We start from the raw sequence: 24,138 nt of genomic DNA on the forward strand, positions 1-24,138 counted from the left end.
CCACTTTGGTGGTAAAAACAGAGAGACAGACTATTGTCTGAATGGTGACAGATTAGGAAAAGGGGAGGTGCAATGAGAGCTGGGTGTCATGGTACATCAGTCATTGAAGGTTGGCATGCAGGTACAGCAGGCGGTTAAGAAAGCAAATGGCATGTTGGCCTTCATAGCGAGGGGATTTGAGTACAGCGGCAGGGAGGTGTTACAACAGTTGTACAGGGCCTTGGTGAGGCCACACCTGGAGTATTGTGTACAGTTTTGGTCTCCTAACTTGAGGAAGGACATTCTTCCCATTGAGGGAGTGTAGCGAAGGTTCACCAGACTGATTCCTGGGATGGCGGGACTGACATATCAAGAAAGACTGGATCAACTGGGCTTGTATTCACTGGAGTTCAGAAGAATGAGAGGGGACCTCATAGAAACGTTTAAAATTCTGACGGGTTTAGACAGGTTAGATGCAGGAAGAATGTTCCCAATGTTGGGGAAGTCCAGAACCAGGGGTCACAGTCTAAGGATAAGGGGTAAGCCATTTAGGACCGAGATGAGGAGAAACTTCTTCATCCAGAGAGTGGTGAACCTGTGGAATTGTCGACCACAGAAAGTTGTTGAGGCCAATTCACTAACTATATTCAAAAAGGAGTTAGATGTAGTTGTTACTACTAGGGGGATCAAGGGATATGGCGAGAAAGCAGGAATGGGGTACTGAAGTTGCATGTTCAGCCATGAACTCATTGAATGGCGGGGCAGGCTCGAAGGGCCGAATAGCCTAATCCTGCACCTATTTTCTATGTTTCTATGTTTCTATATTATATTCAACTACTTCGTTCAAATCATTAATGTATATTGAAAAAAGTTGGGAGCCCAGCACTGAACCTTGCGGTACTCCACTAGTCACTGCCTGCCATTCTGAAAAAGACCCGTTTCATCCTACACTTTACTACCTGTCAGCAAACCAGTTCTTTATCCATATCAATACATTACCCCCAATACCATGTGCTTTAATTTTGCACACTAATCTCTTGTGTGGGTGCTTGTGAAAAGCGTTTTCAAAGTCCAAAGACAGCACTGGTTCTCCCTTGTCCACTCTACTAGTTACATCCTCAAAAAAATTCCAGCAGATTTGACAAGCATGATTTCCCTTTTATAAATCCATGCGGACTTGGACCGATCCTGTCACTGCTTTACAAATGTGCTGCTATTAAGTCTTTAATAATTGATTCCAACATTTTCCCCATTACCCGTGTCAGGATAACCGGTTTATAATTCCCTGTTTTCCCTCCCTCCTTTTTTAAAAAGTGGGGTTAGATTAGCTACCCTCCAATTCATAGGAACTGATCCAGAGTCTATAGAATGTTTGAAAATGACCACCAATGTGTCCTCTATTTAGATGGCCACTTCCTTAAGTACTCTGGGATGCAGACTATCTGGCACTTGGGATTTATCAGCCTTCAATCCCATCAATTTCCCCAACACAATTTCCTGTCAAATAAGGATTTCCTTCAGTTCCTCCTTCTCGCTCGATCCTCGGTCCCCTAGTATTTCCGGATGATTATTTGTGTCTTCCTTAGTGAAGATAGAACCAAAGTATTTCTTCAGTCATCTGCCATTTCTTTGTTCCCCATTATAAATTTACCTGATTCTGACGACAAGGGACCTGCATTTGTTCTCACTAATCATTTCCTCTTCACATATCTACGGAAGCTTTTGCAGTCAGTTTTTATGTTCCCTGCAAGCTTACTTCCATACTCTATTTTCCCCCTCCTAACTAAACCCTTAGTCCTCCTCTGCTGAATTCTAAATTTCTCCCAGTCCTCAGGTTTGCTGCTTTTTCTGGCCAATTGATATGCCTCTTCCTTGGATTTAACACGATCCCTAATTTCCCTTGTTAGCCACGGTTGAGCCACCTTCCCAGTTTTATTTTTACACCAGACAGGGATGTACAATTGTTGAAGTTCATCCATGTGATCTTTAAATGTAGCCATTGCCTATCCACCATCAACCCTTTAGGTATCATTTGCCAGTCTATCCTAGCCAACTCATGGCTCATACCATCGAAGTTACCTTTCTTTAAGTTCAGGACCCTAGTCTCTGAATTAACCATGTCACTCTCCATCTTAATGAAGAATTCTACCATATTATGGTCAATCTTCCCCAAGGGGACTCGCACAACAAAATTACCAATTAATCCTCTCTCATTACACAAGACCCAGTCTAGGATGACCTGCTCTCTAGTTGGTTCCTCGACATATTGGTCCAGAAAACCGTCACTTATACACTCCAAGAACAACTCCTCCTCCTTATTGCTACCAGTTTGGTTAGCCCAATCTATATGTAGATTAAAGTCACCCATGATAACTGCTGAACCTTTATTGCACAGATCCGTAATTTCCTGTTTGATGCCATCCCCAACCTCTCTACCACTGTTTGGTACTCTGTACAAAACTCCCACTAGCATTTTCTGCCCTTTGGTGTTCTGCAGCTCTATCCATACAGATTCCACATCATCCAAGCTAATGTCCTTCCTTACTATTGCGTAAATCGCCTCTTTAACCAGCAATGCTATCCTGCCTCCTTTTCCTTTCTGACTATCCTTCGTGAATATTGAATATCCCTGGATGTTGAGTTCCCAGCCTTGGTCACCCGAGAGCTATGTCTCCATAATCCCAATTACATCATATCTGTTTACAGCTATCTGTGCAGTTAATTCATCCATCTTATTGGGAATGCTCATCGCATTGAGACATAGAGCCTTCAGGCTTGTTTTTTTACACTCTTTATCCTTTTAGAATTATGTTGTAATGTGGCCCTTTTTGATTTTTGCCTTTGATTTCTCTGCCCTCCACCTTTCGCTATCTCCTCTCTACCTTTTGCTTCTGCCCGCATTTTACTTTCATCTGTATCCCTGCATAGATTCCTATCCCCCTGTCATATTAGTTTAAACCCTCCCCAACAGCACTAGGACATTGGTTCCGGTCCTGCCCAGGTGCAGACCGTCCGGTTTGTCCTGGTCCCACTTCCCCCAGAACTTGTTCCAATGTCCCAAGAATTTGAATCCCTCCCTCTTGCACCATTCCTCAAGCCACATATTCATCATAACTATGCTGCTATTTCTACCCTGACTAGCACGTGGCATTGCTACCAATCCTGAGATTACTACTACTTTTTAATGTAACTTCAGCTTGTCGGGCCTCATCCCGCTTTTTACCTATATCATTGCTACCAATATGCACCATGACAACTGGTTGTTCACCCTCCCCCTCCAAAAAGCCCTGCAGCCGCTCAGAGACATCCTTGACCCTTGCACCAGGGAGGCAACATACCATCCTGGAGTCTCGATTGCGGCCACAGGAACGTCTATCTAATCCACTTACAATAGAATCCCCTACCATTATAGCTCTCCCACTCTTTTTCCTGCCCTCCTGTGCAGTAATGCCACCCATGGTGCCATGAACTTGGCTGCTGTTGCCTTCCTCTGATGAGTCATCCCCCAACTGTATCCAAAACGGTATATATGTTTTGGAGGGCGATGACCGCAGGGGACCACTACATACCTTCCTTCCACTGCTCTGCCTGATGGTCACCCATTCCCTATCTGCCTGAGTAACCTTTACCTGCACTGCGACCGACTCAATAAACGTGCTTTTCACAACATTCTCCGCATTGCAGATGCTCCAGAGTGAGTGAGTCCATGCACAGCTCCAGTGTCGCAATGTGGTCTGTCAGGAGCTGCAGCTGGACACACTTCCTGCACACTTAGTAGTCAGGGGCACTGGGAGCATCCCTGACTTCCCACATAGCACAGGAGGAGCAGGACATGGGTCTGGGCTCTCCTGCCATGACGTAACTCTTAAATTAACTTAATTTGGCAACAATGCCAAAGGTTACCTATTGATAAGGAAAAAAAAAGAAAAAGAAAAAGATTAAATACTCATCAATCCACCAGCCAATCACTTACCCACTTGGCTGTGACATCACACTTCAATTTCTTTTTACTTCTTTGTTTTACCTTCGGCCTCTGCACCAGCTAGCCTCCTCCGATCTGCCGCTGCTCTCACTTGCTGCCGCCACCCTTTGTAGTCCCGAGCCCACTCCTCTCGCGATGCTGGCCTCCTCGACTGCCGCCACTCCCAATCGCTGCTGCCACCCTTTGTAGTCCTGAGCCCGCTCTTCTAGTGATGCTTCCACTCTAAAAGTGAGCTCTCAGGTGACTGTACAGTCCAATATAGGAATTACAATCTCTGTCCCTGTTGAGGCGGTGGTTGAAGGAAGGGGCGGGTGGGAGTCTGGTTTGCGACATGCTCCTTACGCTCTCTGCATGCTCTCGGCGATGAGACTCAAGGTGCTCAGCACCCTCCCGGATGCCCTTCCTTCACTTAGGGCAGTCTTCGGCCAGGAATTCCAAGGTGCCAGTGGGGATGTTGCACTTTATCAAGGTGTCCATGAAATGCTTCCTCTGCCCACCTGAGGCACCCTAGGAGTTCCGAGTAGAGCGCTTGCTCTGGGAGTCTCATGTCGGATATATGGATAATGTGGCCTGCCCAACAGAGCTGGTCAAGTGTGGTCAGTGCTTCGATGCTGGGGATGTTAGTCTGAGCGGGACCACTGATGTTGGTTTTTCTATCCTCCCAGTGGATTTGCAGGATCTTGCGAAGGCAGTAATTTGTGTAGTCTACTGTGTATGGTGTACATCTCTGAGCCATATTGGAGGACGGGTAACACTACTGCCCTGTGGACCATAAGCTTGCTGCCATATTTAAGGTTCTGGTCTCCAAACACGCTCTTCCTCAGGTGACTGAAGGCTGCACTGGCACACTGGAGGTGGTGTTGGACCTCATCATCAATGTCTGCCCTTGCTGATAGTAGGCTCCCAAGGTATAGAAAATGGTCCACGTTGTCCAAGACCGCGCAATGGATAATGATGACCGGGGGGGGGGGGGTGGCGGGGGCAGCGCTGTGTGGCGGGGTCAGGTTGGGTGAAGGACCTTCTTCTTACAGATATTTATTGTAACGCCCATTCGTTTGTATGTCTCAGTGAAGATGTTGATGATGGCTTGGAGTTCGGCCTCTGAATGTGCGCAGACGCAAATGTAGTCCGCTTACTGTAGTTCGATGAAAACGGATGGGACGACCTTGGATCTAGCCTGGAGGCGATGAAGTTTGGACAGATTCCCATTGCTTCTATAGTTTAGTTCCATTCCAGCGGGGACCTGGTTGAGTGTGACATGGAGCATTGCAACAAGGAAGATCAAGAGGAGCGTTGGTGCACTGACGCAGCCCTGCTTGCCCCCTGTCCAGACGTGCATTAGGTCTGTGGTGGATCTGTCGCCCAGGCTCATGGCTTGCATGTCGTCATGGAGCAGGGGGAGGATGGTGCCTACTTCTGGGGGCAGCCGAAATGTAGTAGGATGCTCCTTAGTCCCTCACGGTTAACAGTGTCAAAGGCCATTGTGAGGTCAAAGGCGGCCATGTACGAAGTTTGATGCTGTTCCCTGCATTTGTCTTGCAGTTGTCGCATGGGGCAGTACTGAGGGAGCCCTGCATTGTCAGAGGGGCAGAACTGAGGGAATGGTGTACTTTGAGAGCCATTTGTAAAACAATTGTAATATTCCCTTTCATTGCAAATTCGCTAAAACAGATGATGTGGTCATTATCACAGTACAGTTTGCGTGCAAATTGTTTGCCACGTTTTTACAAAAGTGATTACACTTCAAATACAGGTTGAGCATCCAAAATCCAGAGTTCTGGAATCCGGTATGTTCCGGAATCCAGACTCCGGACCGATTGGTGGCAGGGTCGTACGGAATCTGTAAAATGTTCCGGAATCCGGACCCGCCGACCTCGAGGTCCTGCCGCTGCCCGACCTCATGCCTCACCTCACCAGCCCTCGCCTCTTCGCTGCCCGACCTCGGGCCTCGTCTTACCACCCCTCGCCTCGCCGCTGCCCGACCTCTGACTTCGCCTCGCCACTGCCCGACCTCGGACTTCGCCTCACCGCCTCCCGACCTCGGGCCTCGCCGCGCTGCCCCTCGCCTCACCGCTGCCTGACCTCAGGCCTTGCCTCACTGCCGCCCGACCCCGGGCCTCACCTTGCCGCCACTGGCCTTATCTCGAGGTCTCCTCGCTGGCCCACCCAAACACCTCCTCTGCGATGGGGCCGCTCAGCCAGCTCTTCAGCGGCAGAGCCCACTCAAACTCTTCCTTGGCGGCGAGCCCCACTCAAACACCTCCTCGGCAGCCGGGCCCGCCCGAATTCTTCCCGGCAGCGAGCCCTGCCTGAATACTTCCTCGGCGGCAAGCCCCACCAGTACACCTCCTTGGCGGCTAGGCCCCGCCCGAACACCTCCTCACATGCGAGCCCAGCCTGAATTCTTCCCCGGTGGCGGGGCCCACCCGAACATTTCTCCAGCGGCGGGGCTCTGTCCGTTGACCTCATCGCCCGGTGAATACCACCCCTGACGACCTTGTTGCCCGGCAAACACCTCCCTGCTGATGTTCCAAAATACGCAAATACCCGAATATGGGCTCAGCTTTTTCAGGATTCGTGAAGTCAGAAAGACATTGCAAAACCCGTCAAAACGCAAAATCTGGAATGGCCTCGGTCCTGAGGGTTCCAGATTCGGTGCGCTGCACCTATATAAGAAATTCTTTAATAAATCCAACAGCAAATTCAGGAAAAATGACTTTTCCCAGAGAATATAGAGAACGTGGTATTCACTATCACTAGGAGTGGTTGAGGCTAAGAGAGAAAATGCCTTTAAGGGAATGCTAGATAAGCACGTGAGGGAGAAAGTAATGGAAACATTGAAACATAGAAAATAGCTGCAGGAGCAGGCAATTTGGCCCTTCGAACCTGCATGCCATTCAATATGTTCATGGCTAATCATTCAACCTCAGTACCCTACCCCAGCCTTCTCTCCCTACCCCCGATCCTTTTAGCCGTAAGGGCCACATTTAACTCCCTTTTGAATATGTACAACGAACTGGACTCAACAACTTTCTATGGCAGAGAATTCCACAGGTTCACAACTCTCTGGGTGAAAAAGTTTCTCCTCATCTCGGTCCTATCTGGCTTACCCCTTATTCTTCAACTGTGTCCCCTGGTTCTAGACGTCCCCATCATCGGGAACATTCTTCCTGGACCTAAACTGTCCAGTCTCATCAGAATTTTATACGTTTCTATGAGATCCCCCTTCATTCTTCTGAATTCCGGTGAGTATATCCATTGCTGATCCAATCTTTCCTCATATGTTAGTCCTGCCATCCCAGGAATCAGTCTGGTGAACCTTCGCTGCACACCCTCAATAGCAAGTATGCCATTCCTCACATTAGGAGACCAAAACTGCACACAATATTCAAGCAGTGGTTTCACCAAGGTCCTGTACAACTGCAGCAAGACCTCCCTGCTCCGATACTCAAATCCCCTCGCTATGAAGGCCAGCATGCCATTTGCTTTCTTTACTGCCTGCTGTACTTGCATGCTTACCTTCAATGACTGATGTAGCATAACACCCAAGTCACATTGCACCTCCCCTTTTACTAATCTGTCACCATTCAGATAATAATCTGCCTTCCTGTTTTTGCCACCAAAGTGGATAACCTCACATTTATCCACATTATACTGCATCCGCCATGCATTTTCCCAATCACTTAACCTGTCCAAGTCCTCCTGCAGCCTCCTAGCAGCTCACACTGCCACCCTGCTTAGTGTCATCTGCAAACTTGGAGATATTACATTCAATTCCTTCGTCAAAATCATTCATGTATATTGTTAATAGCTGGGGTCTCAGCACTGAACCCTGCGGCACCCCACTAGTCACTGCCTGCCATTCAGATAAGGACCCGTTTATTCCCACTCTTTGCTTCCTGTCTGCCAACCATTTCTCTATCCATGTCAATACATTAAGCCCAATACCAACTGCCTTAATTTTGCACACTAATCTCTTGTGTGGGACCATGTCAAAAGCCTTTTGAAAGTCTAAATACACCACATCTACTGGTTCTCCCTTATCCATTCTACTAGTTACATCCTCAAAAAACTCTAGAAGATTTGTCAAGCATGATTTCCCGTTCATAAATCCATGTTGACATGGATCGATCCTATCACTTCTTTGCAAATGCGCTGATATTACATCTTTAATTATTGACTCCAGCATTTTCCCCACCACCGATGTCAGGCTAACCAGTCTATAATTCCATGTTTTCTCTCGCCTTCCTTTTTTAAAAGTGGGTTTCATTAGCTCCCCTCCAATCCATAGAATCTGATCCAGAGTCCATGGAATGTTGGAACATGACCACCAATGCATCTACTTTTTCTAGGATCACTTCCTTAAGTACTCTCAAAGGTTATGTTGATGGGGTGAGATGAAGAGGGGTGAGAGGAGGCTTGTGTGGAGCATAAATACTGGCGAGGACCATTTGGGCGGAAAGTCCTTTTTCTGTACTATGAATACTATTGATTCTCTGGGTTTGTTTACAACAAATCGATTGCAATGATTAGTTACTAACTTCATTATCATTATGTCAAGGAACTACAGAATGATAGAAGGCAAACTAGATCAACATTGGTCTTTTTTCACCCAGCATTCCCTGTAAATTAACAGGAGTTGCTCAGAAAAATTATAGAACATAAGAACATAGAGAAACATAGAAAATATTTGTAGGAGTAGGCCATTCGGGCCTTTGAGCCTGCACCACCATTCAATAAGATCATGGCTGATCATTCCCTCAGTACCCCTTTCCAGCTTTCTCTCCATACCCCTTGATCCCCTTAGCCGTAAGGGCCATATCTAACTCCCTCTTGAATATATCCAATGAACTGGCATCAACAACTCTCTGCGGCAGGAAATTCCACAGGTTAACAACTCTCTGAGTGAAGAAGTTTCTCCTCATCTCAGTCCTAAATGGTCTACCCCTTATCCTAAGACTGTGTCCCCTGGTTCTTGACTTCCCAACACCGGGAACATTCTACCCGCATCTAACCTGTCCCGTCCCATCAGAATCTTATATTTTTCTATGAGATCCACTCACATCTGTCTGAACTCCAAAGTATAAAGGCCCAGTTGATCCAGTCTCTCCTCAGGTGTCGGTCCTGCCATCCCGGGAATTAGTCTGGTGAACCTTCGCTGCACTCCCTCAATAGCAAGAACATCCTTACTCAGATTAGGAGAACAAAACTGAACACAATATTGCAAGTGAGGCCTCACCAAGGCCCTGTACAACTGCAGTAAGACCTCCCTGCTCCTATACTCAAATCTCTTAGCTATGAAGGCCAACATACCATTTGCCTTCTTCACCACTTGTTGTACCTGTATGCCAACTTTCAATGACTGATGAACCATGACACCCAGGTCTCGTTGCACCTCCCCTTTTCCTAATCTGCCACCATTCAGATAATATTCTGTCTTCGTGTTTTTGCCCCCAAAGTGTATAACCTCACATTTATCCACATTATACTGCATCTGCCATGCATTTTCCCCACTCACCTAACCTGTACAGGTCACCCTGCAGCCTCCGAGCATCCCCCTCACAGCTGTTCTACCATTCAATGGGATCATGGCTGATCTGTATCTTAACTCCAGCCACACATATCCTTTTAGAATCTTAAGTAGCAAAAATCTTTCAATCTCCGATTTAAAATTGTTAATTGAGCTAGCATCTACTGGTTTTTGTTGGAGAGTTTGCCAATCTTCTACCACTATTTGCGTGAAGAAGTGTCTCCTAACTTCTCTCCTGAATGGCCTGGTTCTGACTTTAACATTATGTCTGCTTGTCCTAGGCTCCCCCACCAGCAGAACATGTTTCTATCTAATCTATTAACTCCTCCCAAAATCTTAAAAATCTCAATCAAATCATCCCTTATCTTTCTATGTTCTATTGAATACAATAATTAGTTTATGTAATCTCTCCTCAAAATCTCACCTTTGGAGCATTGGTAACATTCTGTTGAATCTGCACTGCACTCCTTTTTTTTTATTTGTTCCTGGGATGTGGGCATCATTGTTGGGACCAGCATTTATTGCCCATCCCCAATTGCCCTTGAGAACGTGGTGGTGAGCCGCCTTCTTGAACTGCTGCGGTCCGTGTCGTGAAGGTACTCCCATTCTGCTCTTAGGGAGGGAGTTCCGGGACCCAGTGACAAGGAATGATAGGTGATATATTTCCAAGTCAAGATGTTGTGTGACTTGGAGGGGAACTTGGACGTGATGGTGTTCACATGGGCCTGCTCCCTTTCTCCTCCTAGGTGATAGAGGTTTGGGATGTGCTGCTGATGAAGCCGGGATGAGTTGCTGCAGTGCATCTTGTAGATGGTACACATTGCAGCCACGATGCACCAGTGGTGGGGAGAGTGAATGTTTAATGTGGTGAGTGACATGCCAATCAAGCGAGCTGCTTGTCCTGAATGGTATTGAGTGTCAATGGAGCTACACTCATCCATGCAAGTAGAGAGTATTCCATCACACTCCTGACTTGTGCCTTGTCGATGGTGGAATGGTTTTAGAAGTCAGCAGGTGAGACACTCACCACAGAAAAACTAACTTATGACCTGCTATTATAGCTACAGAATTTATGTGGCTGGTCCAGTTAATTTCCTGGTCAATGGTGACCCCTTAGTATGTTGATGGGTGATTGGCAATGGTAATGCCATTGAATGTCAAGGGTTGGTGGATAGATTCTCTGTTGTTGGAAGTATTACTGGCTGGCACTTGTGTGGTGTAAATGTAACTTGCCACTTGTCAACCCAAGCCTGAACGTCGTCCAGGTCTCGCTGCATGCAGGCATCGACAGTTTCATTATCTGAGGAGTTGCGAATGGCACTGAACATTGTGCAATCATCAGCAAACATCCACATTTCTGACATTATGATGGAGGGAAGTTCATTCATGAAGCTAGTGAAAATGTTTAGGCCTAGGAAACTGTTCTGAAATAGTCCTGCAGCAATATAGAAACATAGAAACATAGAAAATAGGTGCAGGAGCAGGCCATTCAGCCCTTCTAGCCTGCACCGCCATTCAATGAGTTCATGGCTGAACATGAAACTTCAGTACCCCCTTCCTGCTTTCTCGCCATAACCCTTGATCCCCCGAGTAGTAAGGACTTCATCTAACTCCCTTTTGAATATATTTAGTGAATTGGCCTCAACTACTTTCTGTGGTAGAGAATTCCACAGGTTCACCACTCTCTGGGTGAAGAAGTTTCTCCTCATCTCGGTCCTAAATGGCTTACCCCTTATCCTCAGACTGTGACCCCTGGTTCTGGACTTCCCCAACATTGGGAACATTCTTTCTGCATCTAACCTGTCTAAACCCGTCAGAATTTTAAACGTTTAAACGTCTCATACTGGTGTTGAGATGATTTTCCTCCAACAACCTCAACCATCTTCCTTTGTGCTAGGCATGAATCCAGCCTGTGGAGTCATTGACTTCAATTATACTACCGAGTGCAATGAATCCAAATTTTCTGACAATACAAAGCTAGGTGGGAACGTAAGCTGTGAGGAGGACACAAAGATCCAGAACATGGATATCGACAGGTTAAGTGAGTGAGCAATAAGGTGGGAAAATGTGAGGTTATTCACTCAGGTAGGAAGAATAGAAAAACAGAATATTTTTAAATGGTGAGAAGCTATTAAGTGTTGCTGACCAGAGAGATTTAGGTGTTTTCATATATGAAATGCAGAAAGTTAGCATGCAGGTACAGCAAGCAATTCGGAAGGTAAATTTCATGTTGCCCTTTATTGCAAGGGATTTGGAGTACAAGAAAAAAGAAGTGTTCAGGGCTTTGGTGCAACCACACCTGGAGTATTGTGCACAATTTTAGTCTCCTTATCTGAGAAGGGACATAGAGGTGAAGCAACAAAGGTTCACTAGGTGATCCCTTGGATGAGAGGGTCGTCCTATGAGGAGAGAGTGAGTAAATTAGGCCTATACCCTCTGGCCTTTAGAAGAATGAGAAGTGATCTCATTGAAACATATAAGATTCTGAAGTGAATTGGCAGGGTAGATGCCAAGATATTGTTTACCCTGGTTGGAGAATCTGGAACTGGGGGGAATAGTCTCAGGATAAGGTGTTGGCTATTTAAAACTCAGATAAGGAGGTTATTTTTCACTCAGAGAGTCATGAATCTTTGGAATTCTCTATCCTAAATAGCTGTATTTGCTGAGTTGTTGAGCGTATTCAAGGCTGATACAGATAGATATTTGGACTCTAGGGGAATCAAGGGCTATGGCGATCGGGCACAAAAGTGGTGTTGAGATCAAAGCTTATTGAATGGCGGAACAGGTTTGAAGGCCATAAGGCCTACTCTAGCTCCTAATTCCTATGTTCTTATGTTACTAGGGCTCCTTGATGCCACACTTGGTCAGATGCTGCCTTGATGTCAAGGGCAGTTAATATCACCTCACCTCTGGAATTCAGCTCTTTTGTCCATGTTTGAACCAAGGCTCTAATAATGTCTGGAGCTGAGTGGTTCTGGCAGAATCCAAACTGAGCATCAGTGACCAATATACCCTTGGCCAATATATCATTTCTAAGGTGTGGTTCTCAGAACTGTACTCAGTAATCCATATGTGGAGTAAAAAGAGCTTTTTATAGCTGTAGCAAAACTTCCTCCCCTTTATATTATAGCCCTCTAGTTATAGTCTAGCCCTCTAGTTATAAATGCTAACATTCTATTAGCTTTTTTGATTATTATGCAGCCAACTTTTAGTGATCAGTGTACATGGATCCATAAGCCCAATTGAACCTCCACTATTGCAAGCTTTTCATTATTTAAGTAATAGCTGGATCGACACTTTTAGTCCAAAATGAATGACCTTACAATTACCGGTGTTGAACTCCATTTGCAACAGTTTCAACCATTCACTTAATCACCTGCGAGTAATGGTGAACTAATCTCTGGAAATGTCTAGAAAATATGCGAGGCAATTAAAAAATGGATACATGTATATATATATAGCAATAACAGTGAAATACCGGTCTGCTGATGTTATGTGAGTCTGTAGAATTGACTTAGTGTGACCACACTTGCATTCCTAAACGAGCTCTAATAAACATGCTTGACAAGAATGTTTAAGCTTCGCAGATGATTCAGAGAAGAGCACCAGGAATTACCCCAAACACAAGAGGCATTATCTATGAGGGAATGCTAATAAGCTCAGTTTCTACAACCATAGAAAATATTAAATGAGTTAGATTAGATACATGCTACATATTACTTTAAAATAATAGAGGTTGCTGGGAGCAGACGCCATAAGTATGAAACTGTATAAGTTTAGACTATATCCCTTGATGCAACGAGTGATAAATCTGTGCAGACTGGTATAAGAAATGTAGACGTTATTGCAATTCAAACACAAATTAATGTCAGACTGGGAAAGGTAGAATAATGGTGTCCTTAATATTCCTTATGTGCTTCGGTCAAAATTTAAATACTGATCATACAATAAATGTATTTTCCACGAGTAAAATATAATAGTTTAAAGTATGCAGTCATTGTGATGTGATTAGTTATAGTTTCAAAAATAATTAAAGCATTTAAGCTGTATTTTTCCTTTTAATTTTAATTGCCATTTGAGCACCCAGTGTCATCATCATGAATCACTCCCTGCTTCGACACAATACAGGTTAGATGCCGAGGAAAGGTCCTACTTCATTTTGGCCAAACAGTATGTTTTTGCCTCAATTTCAGAAGATGACACAACATTACAGCCATCTGATATTTCCATTTCGTCACAGTCGTAATGCAATGTTGTGAAACTACTTTCACCAGAACCTATTCTGAGACTATCAGAGTTAATTTAACTTTGTTACCTTATGGCCAACAAAGAGAGAATAGCTTTTTTCGACCAGTTTGGGTAGGAATCAGGATTAGGCTGCAAAGCTGTTATTAACAAACCTAATCTAATGCCTGGACAAATCTTGAAGCCATTCGCTTTTACTCAAAATATGTTATCCATATTTGAAATATTGTAGTAAGTATGCCTCTGGTCATCATGTGTAATAACGTTATCTCTTCATTTCAGAAGACTTCCTCTGTTCCGTAAGTATAACTAATTTATGACTTATTCTAAAAGCAAATATTTACAGCAGGACTAGAAAGAGAAAATCTTCAAAATAATTTGCACCACACATAGAAAATGGAGGAATTCTTACCTCTGTATACGCAATTTGTGTACCAAATAGTCAAAGTGACATTATTGCAATTGGAGAGCTTTCAGAGAAAAGGAACAACATCACTCCAGGAAATAGGGCTGAGTTATAAGCAGCAGCAACACTGAAGAAAATAAGATTGAAAAAAATTAATTCACATTGTTTGAATTCTAAGTGGCACAGAAAATAAGATACAAGATGACTATCTGAACTGCCTGCTGAGAAATTCAGGACACAAATTTAAAATGGACAGGGCTCAAATGAGATTAAATAGTATATTTCTTTCTCCAGCCAGTTATAGAAATACAGAACAGATTCCAGCACAAAAACTGACTTCACTTAATGTGGATTTAACTGTTGTGTGACAGCCGTGAATAAATGACAAGCTGGAATAGGCCTGGAATAACAATAACAATATTTAAAGAGTGAGGTGTTCAAATACAACAGCCCGGATTGTGCGGGGTCGATCCCGGCATATGCATAGTGTATGCCGGTGTAATCCTTGTAAAAGGCCATGCAAGTTCTGCGTGTTCGCTTGCATGACAACCTGGAAGTTGCAACCTTTCCAGTTTCGCCTTGACATATCTTCAAAACAGAAAGTAAAATTGCTTTCGCCAGCGCGGAGTTGGGCTATTTTCCTAACTACTGCCCAGCAGATGCCCACAAAACCCTTACACCAGGTAAATCCTCTTTGCTGATAAAGATCACGTGGGTCAGATCCTTCTAAGAGCATAAGAAATAGGAGTCGAAGTAGGCCATTTGGCCCCTAGATGCTGCACCGCCATTCAATAAGATCATGCCCTCAACTCCACTTCCCTGTTCAAAAATCTGTCTATCTCCATTTTAAATATATTCAATGACTTAGCCTCGACAGCTCTCTGGGGTAGAGAATTCCAGAGGTTCATGACCCTCTAAGAGAAGAAATTCCTCCTCATCTTGGTTTTAAATGGGTGACCTCTTCTTTTGAAGCTATGTCCCCTAGTTCCAGATTCCCCGAGGGGAAACATCCTTTCTGCATCTGCCCAGTCAATCATCATCATAGGCAGTCCCTTGGAATCGAGGAAGACTTGCTTCCACTCCTGAAGTGAGTTCTTTGTTGGCTGAACAGTCCAATATGAGAGCCACAGACTCTGTCACAGGTGGGACTGATAGTCGTTGAGGGAAGGGGTGGTGGGACTGGTTTGCCGCACGCTCTTTCCACTGCCTGCGCTTGATTTCTGCATGCTCTCAGTGTTGAGACTCGTGATGCTCAGTGGCCTCTCGGATGCACTTCCTCCACTTAGGGCGATCTTGGGTCAGGGATTCCCAGGGGTCAGTGAGGATGTCGCACTTTATCAGGGAGGCTTTGAGGGTGTCGTTGTAACGTTTCTGCTGCCCACCTTTGGCTCTTTTACCATGAAGGAGTTCAGAGTAGAGCACTTGCTTTGGGAGTCTCGTGTCTGGCATGCGAACTATGTGGACTGCCCAGCGGAGCTGATCGAGTGTGGTCCGTGCTTCAATGCTGGGTAGGTTAGCCTGAGGACGCTGATGTTGTTGTGCCTATCCTCCCAGGGGATTTGTAGAATCTTGCGGAGACTTCGTTGGTAATATTTCTCCAGCAACTTGAGGTGTCTACTGTACATGATCCATGTCTCTGAGCCATACAGGAGGGCGGGTATTACTACAGCCCTGTAGTGAGCTTGGTGGCAGTTTTGAGGGCCTGATCTTCAAACACTCTTTACCTCAGGTGGTCGAAGGCTGCACTGGTGCACTGGATGTGGTGTTGGATCTCGTCGTCGGTGCCTGCTACTGTTGATAGGAGGCTCCCGAGAAATGGGAAATGGTCTAGGTGTCCAGGGCCGCACCGTGGATCTTGATGACTGGGGGCAGTGCTGTGCGGTGAGGATAGGCTGGTGGAGGACCTTTGTCTTACAGATGTTTAGCGTAAGGTCCATGGTTCGTACGCCTCAGTAAATACATCGACGGTGTCCTGGACTTCAGCTTCTGTATGTGCGCAGACGCAGGCGTTGTCCGTGTATTGTAGCTCAATGCCAAGGGTTGGGGTGGTCTTGGATCGGGGCTGGAGACGGCGCAGTTTGAACAGGTTCCCACTGTAGTTTACTTCCACTCCAGCGGGGAGCTTGTATCTGTGAGGTGGAGCACGGCAGTGAGAATGATTGAGAAGAGGGTTGGGGCGATGACACAGCCTTATTTGACCAGAGTCCAGACGTCGATTGTGTCTGTGATGGATCTCTTGGTAAGGATCACGGCCTGCAAGTTGTCATGGAGCAAGCAGAGGATGGCTACGAACCTCTGGGAGCATCCGAAACAGAGTAGGACGCTCCATATACCCTTGCAGTGTTAAGGGCCTTTGTAAGGTCAAAGGCGGCCATATAAATGCGCTGGCGCTGTTCCCTGCATTTTTCCTGTAGCTGTCACGCTGCAAAAATCATGTCCGTTGTACCCTGCAGGAGACGAAATCCGCAGTGTGACTCCGGGAGGAGCTCCTCGGCCATGGGACGAAGACGGTTGAGGAGGGCTCTCGCGACGACTTTCCCAGTGGCTGATAGCAGGGAGATTCCTCTGAAGTTGCCGCAGTCGGACTTGTCCCCTTTTTTAAAGATGGTCACGATTACTGCATCTGTGTGATCCCACGGCATGCTCTCCTCCCTCCACATGAGAGAGATGAGGTCGTGTATTTGCGCCATACTTCAATGTCTCAGCAGGGATTCCATCTGCACCCATAGCCTTGTTGTTTTTAAGCTGTCTTATGGTTTTTTCCTACCTCGTGCAGTGTTGGGGTCAAATTGAGGTGGTGGCAATAGTATGCTTCGGGATGGAGTTGGTGGCGGGTAGTATGCTGCGGGATGGAGTCGAGAACACTCGAGTAAAAGGCAGAGTCTCGATCGAGGAGATCTTCGAAGTGCTCCTTCCAGTGGGCCCTGACTGCCTCGGTGTCCTTGATGAGTGCTTCCCCGTTCTTGGCCAGCAGTGGGGTGGGGCCTTGAGTGTTCGGCCCATAGGTGGCCTTGACTGCGATGAAGAATCCTCGCACATCACGGTTGTCAGCCAGCTGCTGTATCTCGTGTGCTTTCTCCATCCAACACCTGCTCTTTAGGTCCTGGGTTTTTTGTTGGACCTCAGCCTTGAGCCGTCTGTAATGCTGCTTTGCTGCTCCCACATTGGGTTGTTGTTTAAGGCTCAGAAATGCCCTGCACTTGTGATCTATTAGCTCTTGGATCTTCTTACTTTTGGTCACCTTACTTAAGGAAGGATATACTAGCTTTGGAGGGGGTACAGAGACGATTCAGGAGGCTGATTCCGGAGATGAGGGGGTTACCTTATGATGATAGATTGAGTAGACTGGGTCTTTACTCGTTGGAGTTCAGAAGGATGAGGGGTGATCTTATAGAAACATTTAAAAGAATGAAAGGGATAGACAAGATAGAGGAAGAGAGGTTGTTTCCACTGGTCGGGGAGACTAGAACTAGGGGGCACAGCCTCAAAAAACGGGGGAGCCAATTTAAAACCGAGTTGAGAAGGAATTTCTTTTCCCAGAGGGTTGTGAATCTATGGAATTCTCTGCCCAAGGAAGCAGTTGAGGCTAGCTCATTGAATGTATTCAAATCACAGATAGATAGATTTTTAACCAATAAGGTAATTAAGTGTTACGGGGAGAGAACGGGTAAGTGGAGCTGAGTTCACAGCCAGATCAGCCATGATCATGTTGAATGGCGGAGCAGGCTCGAGGGGCTAGATGGCCCACTCCTGTTCCTAATTCTTATGTTCTTATGTTCCTGATCATTTTTGTTATGTATGGAGAAAGAGTCAGACTGAACACTGTGAGCTCAAACTAAAGTGTGACCGTAGTCTTTTATTGCAGATCTCCAGAGTGCCTCTCCAACCTGTGTAGCCTTTTTAAATACCAATGCTCCCGAGGGATTATGGGATCCCTTGGGACTCCAGGGGATAGCCCTCTGGTGGCTCTATAGAGTAAATACAAGTATACATGTATAACAACATTCCGCCCCAAAGTAAATATGTATCTATTTACAATGTGAGTCGATCTGGGGCCCTTCTTGCCCTGATTGATCGTCTCGGTGTGAAAGCTGGTGTTGTTGAATCATTTGTTGGGCCCTTGCTGGGCTGCTGTGCAGCTGACCTTGCTGGGCTGCCTGGTGTGTTGGGCCCTGCTGGGCTGCTGTGGATGATGAGTTCTGCTTTGTGGCCAACCATGTTGCTGGTTGCCACTGGTGTATATGTTGGGGGATCAAAAAAGTTAGGGTCCAAGGTGGATCGCTCAGGATAGTCCGTGAATCTGAGTTTAATTTATCCAAATATTTCCAGTGAATGAGTCCATTTGATTGTTAGATCCGAAACACCCTGCTCCCCTCTTTGGCCACGACAGTACTGGGAAGCCACTTGGGACCTTGTCCATAATTTAATAACAATACAGGATCATTGATTTCAATCTCACATGACACATTTGCGCTATCATGGTATGCACTTTGTTGAAGCTGCCTGCTCTCTACCTGTTAACGAGAGCCTTGTCTTAATTGCTCTTTTCATGAGCAGTTCAGCAGGTGGGATCCCAGTGAGTGAGTGGAGTCTAATGTGATAACTAAGCAGGACTCGGGATATTTGAGTTTGCAGTGAGCTTTCAGTTACCCTCTTCAAGCCTTGCTTGACGGTTTGCACTGCTCTCTCTGCCTGACCACTGGACGCTGGTTTAAACGGGGCAGATGTGACAAGTTTGATCCCATTACGGGTGATGAATTCTTTGAACTCAGCACTGGTAAAACATTGCCCATTGTCGCTCACCAGTACATAGGGTAAGCCGTGAGTGGCAAACATGGCCCAAAGGCTTTCAGTAGTGGCAGCGGACGTGCTAGCCGACATTATCTCACATTCAATCCACTTGCAGTATGCGTCTACAACCATAAGGAACATTTTATCCAAGAACCGGCCTGCATAGTTGACCTGTACCCTAGACCACGGTTTGGAGAGCCAAGAGCATAAACTTAGTGGCGCCTCCCTGGGTACATTGCTTAACTGCGAGCATGTATTACATCTGTGAATGCAGGACTCTATGTCCGCATTGATATTGGGCCACCGCACATGGGATCTGGCTATCGCTTTCATCATTACGTTGCCTTGTTGGGTACTGTGGAGGTCATTGATGAAGGTGTCTCTGCCCTTCTTGGGGACCACTACTCGATTGCCCCACAGAAGGCAGTATGCTTGTATAGACATTTCACCTTTGCGTCACTGGAACGGCTTTATCTCTTCCTGCATTTCTACTGAGACACTGGACCAGCTCCCGTAAAGTTTACAGCTTTTGACTCGAGATAATAAGGGGTCCTGGTTTGGCCAGGTTTTGATCTGCCGGGCAGTGACGGGTGATTCCGTAACCATGGCTAGACCTGCGGGCTGCACCATTTCAACCCCAGTGATGGACAATGGCAGCATACTGACAGCATCGGCGCAGTTTTCTGTGCCTGAACTGTGGCGGATGGCGGAGTTGTATGCAGACACCGTGAGCTCCATCTCTGGATCTGGGCCGATGCGATCATATTTATCCCTTTACTCTCGGAAAACAGGGATGTAAGTGGCTTATGGTAAGTTTCCAATTCGAATTTTAGCCCAAACAGGTATTGATGCATTTTCTTTACCCCATAAACACATGCAAACGCTTTTTTCTCAATCATGCTGCAGGCAACTCAGCCTTAGACAGACTCCTGGATGCATAAGCAACCGGTTGCAATTTCCCGAAATCATTAGCTTGCTGCACTTCACACCCGCGCCATAAGACGACGCATCACATGCTGGTACCAAATGCTTAAATGGATCATACAACACAAGCAATTTGTTTGAGCATAACAATTTTCTCACTTTCACAAAGGCATTTTCTTGGCTTTTGCCCTAAAATCCATTCGTTCCCTTTTCGTAAGACATGCAGTAGTTTTAATAGTGTGCTGAGACTCAGTAATAAGTTACCAAAGTAATTCAGAAGTCCCAGAAACGACCGCAGCTCCGTCACGTTCTGTGGCCTCAGTGCATTCTCGATTGCCTCCACCTTCGCGTTGGTGGGCCTGATGCCGTCCGCCACAATCCTCCTTCCCAGAAACTCCACTTGAGGCGCCAAGAAAATGCACTTCGAATGTTTTAACCTGAGCCCCATGCGGGTGAGTCAACCAAGAACCTCCTCCAGGTTCTGCAGATGCTCGACTGTGTTCCGACCTGTGACCAAGATTTTGTCCTGGAAGACCACGGTGTGCAGGACCGACTTCAGTAAGCTTTCCATGTTTCTCTGGAATGTCGCCACCGCCGATCAGATTCCAAACGGGCACTTGTTATAAACAAAAAGACCTTTGAGGGTGTTGATGCAGGTGAGGTCTTTCGATGATTCCTCCAGTTCCTTCGTCATGTAGGCTGAAATCAGATCCAGCTTCGTGAACGTCTTTCCTCCCACCTGCACTGCAAAGTGGTCATCGGCCTTTTGTAGAGGGTATTGGTCCTGCAGGGAGAAATGATTGATAGTTACTTTGTAATCGCCACAGATTCTGACGGTGCCATCTCCCTTGAGGACTGGGCTGATAGGACTGGCCCACTCGTTGAACTAGATTGGGGAAATGATGCCCTCGCTTTGCAGCTGGTCGAGCTTGATCTCTACCCTTTAGCTCATCATGTACACTACTGCTCTCACCTTGTGATGGATGGGTCGCGCTCCCGGAATTAGGTGGATCTGCACTTTTGCTCCTTGGAATTCACCCGATGCTTGGTTTGAACAGCGAAGGGAATTTGTTTAAAACCTCGGCACACGAAGTGTCATCAGCGGGCGATAGCGCTCAGACGTTGTCCCAGTTCCAGCGTATCTTTCCCAGCCAGCTCCTGCCAAGCAGCGTGGGACCATTGCCCGGTACCATCCAGAGTGGTAGCTTGTGCGCCGCTCCTTTGTAGGAGACCTTTACGGTAGCATTGCCGATTACAGGAATCAGTTCTTTTGTGTAAGTTCTTAGTTTCATGCAAACTGGAGTTAAGACTGGCCTTGAGGTCTTATTGCACTACAGCCTTTTGAAAGTCTTTTTGCCCATGATGGACTGGCTCGTGCCTGTGTCCAACTCCATTGATACCGGGAGTCCATTTAGTTCAACATTAAGCACTATCGCGGGAAAATTCGTGGTGAATGTGTGCACCCCATGTACCTCTGCCTCCTCGATCTGAGGCTCTGGTTCATTGTAATCCTCCATGGATCTTTCCTCTTCTGCAACATGGTGATTTGCAGGTTTAACTGGATTTTCAGCTCACCGGCACTCTCATTGGAGGTGTCCCATTGTTCCACAGCCCTTGCAAATGTACTCTTTGAATCGGCATGAAAGGAAATGAGGATCACCCCCGCAGCGACAACAAGGTGTTAATGGCCTTGCATCCATCACCCTTAATGGTGGACTCAGACATCTGCAGACATGTAGCTGCAGGCATGTGTGACCTGTCCTGTACGTTACAATTCGAAAACAACATCACTTTATTCACAGTACTTGTAGCAACACTTGCGTGCTGAGAGATTTTCTTCGTATTGTCACTGATGGCAATGCATGCCTTGGCTATTGCTATGGCCTGACTCAAGGTTGGGGTCTCTACAGTCAAAAGTTTGCGAAGTATGGTTTCGTGGCCAATGCCAAGTATGAAAATGTCTCTGAGCATGTGCTCCAAAAGTCCTTCAAATTCGCAATGTCCTGCAAGGCATCTTAGCTCGGCGACATAACTCGCCTTCAGACCTTTTGTAGGTGTAGAACTGGTATCTCGCCATCAGAACGTTTTCCTTTGGGCAAATGCTCTTGCACCAGTGTGCACAAATCGTCGTATGATTTCTCTATGGGTTTCGCTGGAGTGAGCACAATCTTCATGAGGCCATACATTGATGCCCCATAGACGGTGAGGAACATCGCCTTTCATTTGGCAGCGCTCTCTTCCCCATCTAGCTCATTGGCCACGAAGTATTCATCGAGTTGCTCCACAAAAGTTTCCCAATCATCTCCCTCCGAGAATTTCTCCAGGATGCCCACTGTTCTTTGCATCTTTGGGTTCGCTATCTGTATCTCATTACCAGTTGTTGTGTATGGAGAAAAAGTCAGACTGAACACTGTGAGCTTAAAGAGTGACCTTTGTCTTTTAGTGCAGGTTTCCAGAATGCCTCTCCAAGCTGTGAAGCCTCCTTAAATACCTGTGCTCCCAAGGGATTATGGGATACCTTGTGACTCCAGGTGATGAGCCCTATGGTGGCTGTACAGTGTAAATATAAGTTTACATATAACAATTCTCATCAAACCAGTCCTGGTGTTTCCTAGTGGACTAACCGAGCATCTCTTTGCAGGCACTGGTTATGGAGGCCTGGAGGGCAGACCATTCTGTATTCGGGGTCGTCCAGGCATGCCAGGTTAGCCATGAGGCACTGGCTGTATAGGGCTGTCTTAGCAGGGTCCTTAAGTGCTCCAGCATTGACTTTTTTGCGACACTGCTTCTGCTGGGGAAGTCCAGAACCAGGGGACACAGTCTAATGATAAGGGGTAAGCCATTTAGGACTGAGATGAGGAGAAACTTCTTCACTCAGAGATTTGTTACCCTGGGGAATTCTCTACCACAGAGTGTTGTTGATGCCAGTTCATTGGATATATTCAAGAGGGAGTTAGATCTGGCCCTTACGGCTAAAGAGATCAAGTGGTATGGAGAGAAAGCAGGAAAGGGGTATTGAGGTGAATGATCAGCCATGATCTTATTGAATGGTGGTGCAGGCTCGAAGGGCCGAATGGCTTACTCCTGCACCTATTTTCTATGTTTCTATGTTTCTATGTCAACACCTTTACCAAGGCATGCGAGAGCATGGTCCTTACACTAAACATCCATAAGACAAAGTTCCTCGACCAACCTGCCCCCGCCACATAGCACTGCTCCCCGGTTATCAAAATCCACGATGAGGCCTTGGGTAACGTGGGCCATTTTCCATACTTCAGGAGCCTACTGTCAACAAGGGCAGACATAGACGACTAGGTCCAACACCACCTTCAGTGTGCCAGTACAGCCTTCGGTCACCTGAGGAAGAGAGTGTTTGAAGACCAGCAGGGCCGGCGCAACCATTAGGCAAACTAGACACTCACCTAGTGCACCAAAATATGGGGGGCACCAAAAAATGGCGTGGATCAGATTTTGCGGAACAGTTTACTTTATAACTTCACGGGTTGTTACACTGAACAAACTCAGGGGATCAATTCACCTGGAAGTAAAGGCTTCAAACACAAGTTACACTTTAAAAACAATATTAGAGTGTTGCGCTTTGAAGGGTTGGCCGTATTAATGAGATAGTTTATTTTAATCGAATGTCTTTGTCGGTGGAGACGCCACAATTTTAATCTACAGTGCACATCCTAAATGGTTCTAGTCTCAGAGAAGCTGTAAAAGGCTGCTTGAAGTTTAACGGGCTGACGGGATTGTGCAGCCGCTGACTCAGCAGAGAAGGCTGACTCAAGCAGACTATCTCACATCCCTCCTCCTGTATTTCTTAATTTCCACGTAACTCACCCACGATGTCAGTTTCTTCTCCTGCAGAAGATGCACAGAAGAAATACCCCATCCCGGAGTTGGTGCCTGCTTCTGCCTTTCAGGTACACCTACATTTCAGAAACAACAAAAAAACAACGTGGCTTCTTCTTGGAAGATATTGTTATTGATTCATCATCATCATCATAGACAGCCCCTCGAAACGAGGATGACTTGGTTCCACGCCAAAAGAGGATAAGTTCACAGGTGTTCCAATGAAGGACCTAAAATTACACTTCCTGAACTACATCCTGAAGGGTGGAAGATGCCTTTGCATGGATTTTTGTAAAGTGTGGTGGTCGTTGCACACCAGTCACCACATGGGCTTGACAGAGCTTGGTCTTGGTCCAGTGACAAGGATTACCCAAGACGACTGGAGACCAATTACCTTTTAATGATTATTATTAGACCAATTACCTT

At 46.2% G+C, this 24,138-nt stretch overlaps 1 protein-coding gene and 1 long non-coding RNA gene across 6 annotated transcripts in view; one reads left to right on the forward strand and one right to left on the reverse strand.

Moving 5' to 3' along the window:
• LOC139262840 (protocadherin gamma-A11-like) overlaps positions 1 to 24,138 on the forward strand; it is a 338,634-nt gene that overhangs the window by 70,075 nt on the left and 244,421 nt on the right. The gene's annotated exons all lie outside the window — the stretch shown is intronic.
• Positions 1 to 24,138, reverse strand: part of LOC139262841 (uncharacterized) — a 47,733-nt gene that overhangs the window by 6,191 nt on the left and 17,404 nt on the right. For 2 of the 3 annotated variants that reach the window (XR_011592983.1, XR_011592982.1), the window contains exon 2: positions 14,149 to 14,269. This is a non-coding gene — a long non-coding RNA (uncharacterized lncRNA). Of the gene's footprint in view, positions 1 to 14,148; positions 14,270 to 23,700; positions 23,790 to 24,138 lie in introns of all 3 variants that reach the window. The other variant, XR_011592981.1, reaches the window with a different exon arrangement.

This window comes from Pristiophorus japonicus, chromosome 4, assembly GCF_044704955.1.
Source record: "Pristiophorus japonicus isolate sPriJap1 chromosome 4, sPriJap1.hap1, whole genome shotgun sequence".
NCBI lineage: Eukaryota > Metazoa > Chordata > Chondrichthyes > Pristiophoridae > Pristiophorus > Pristiophorus japonicus.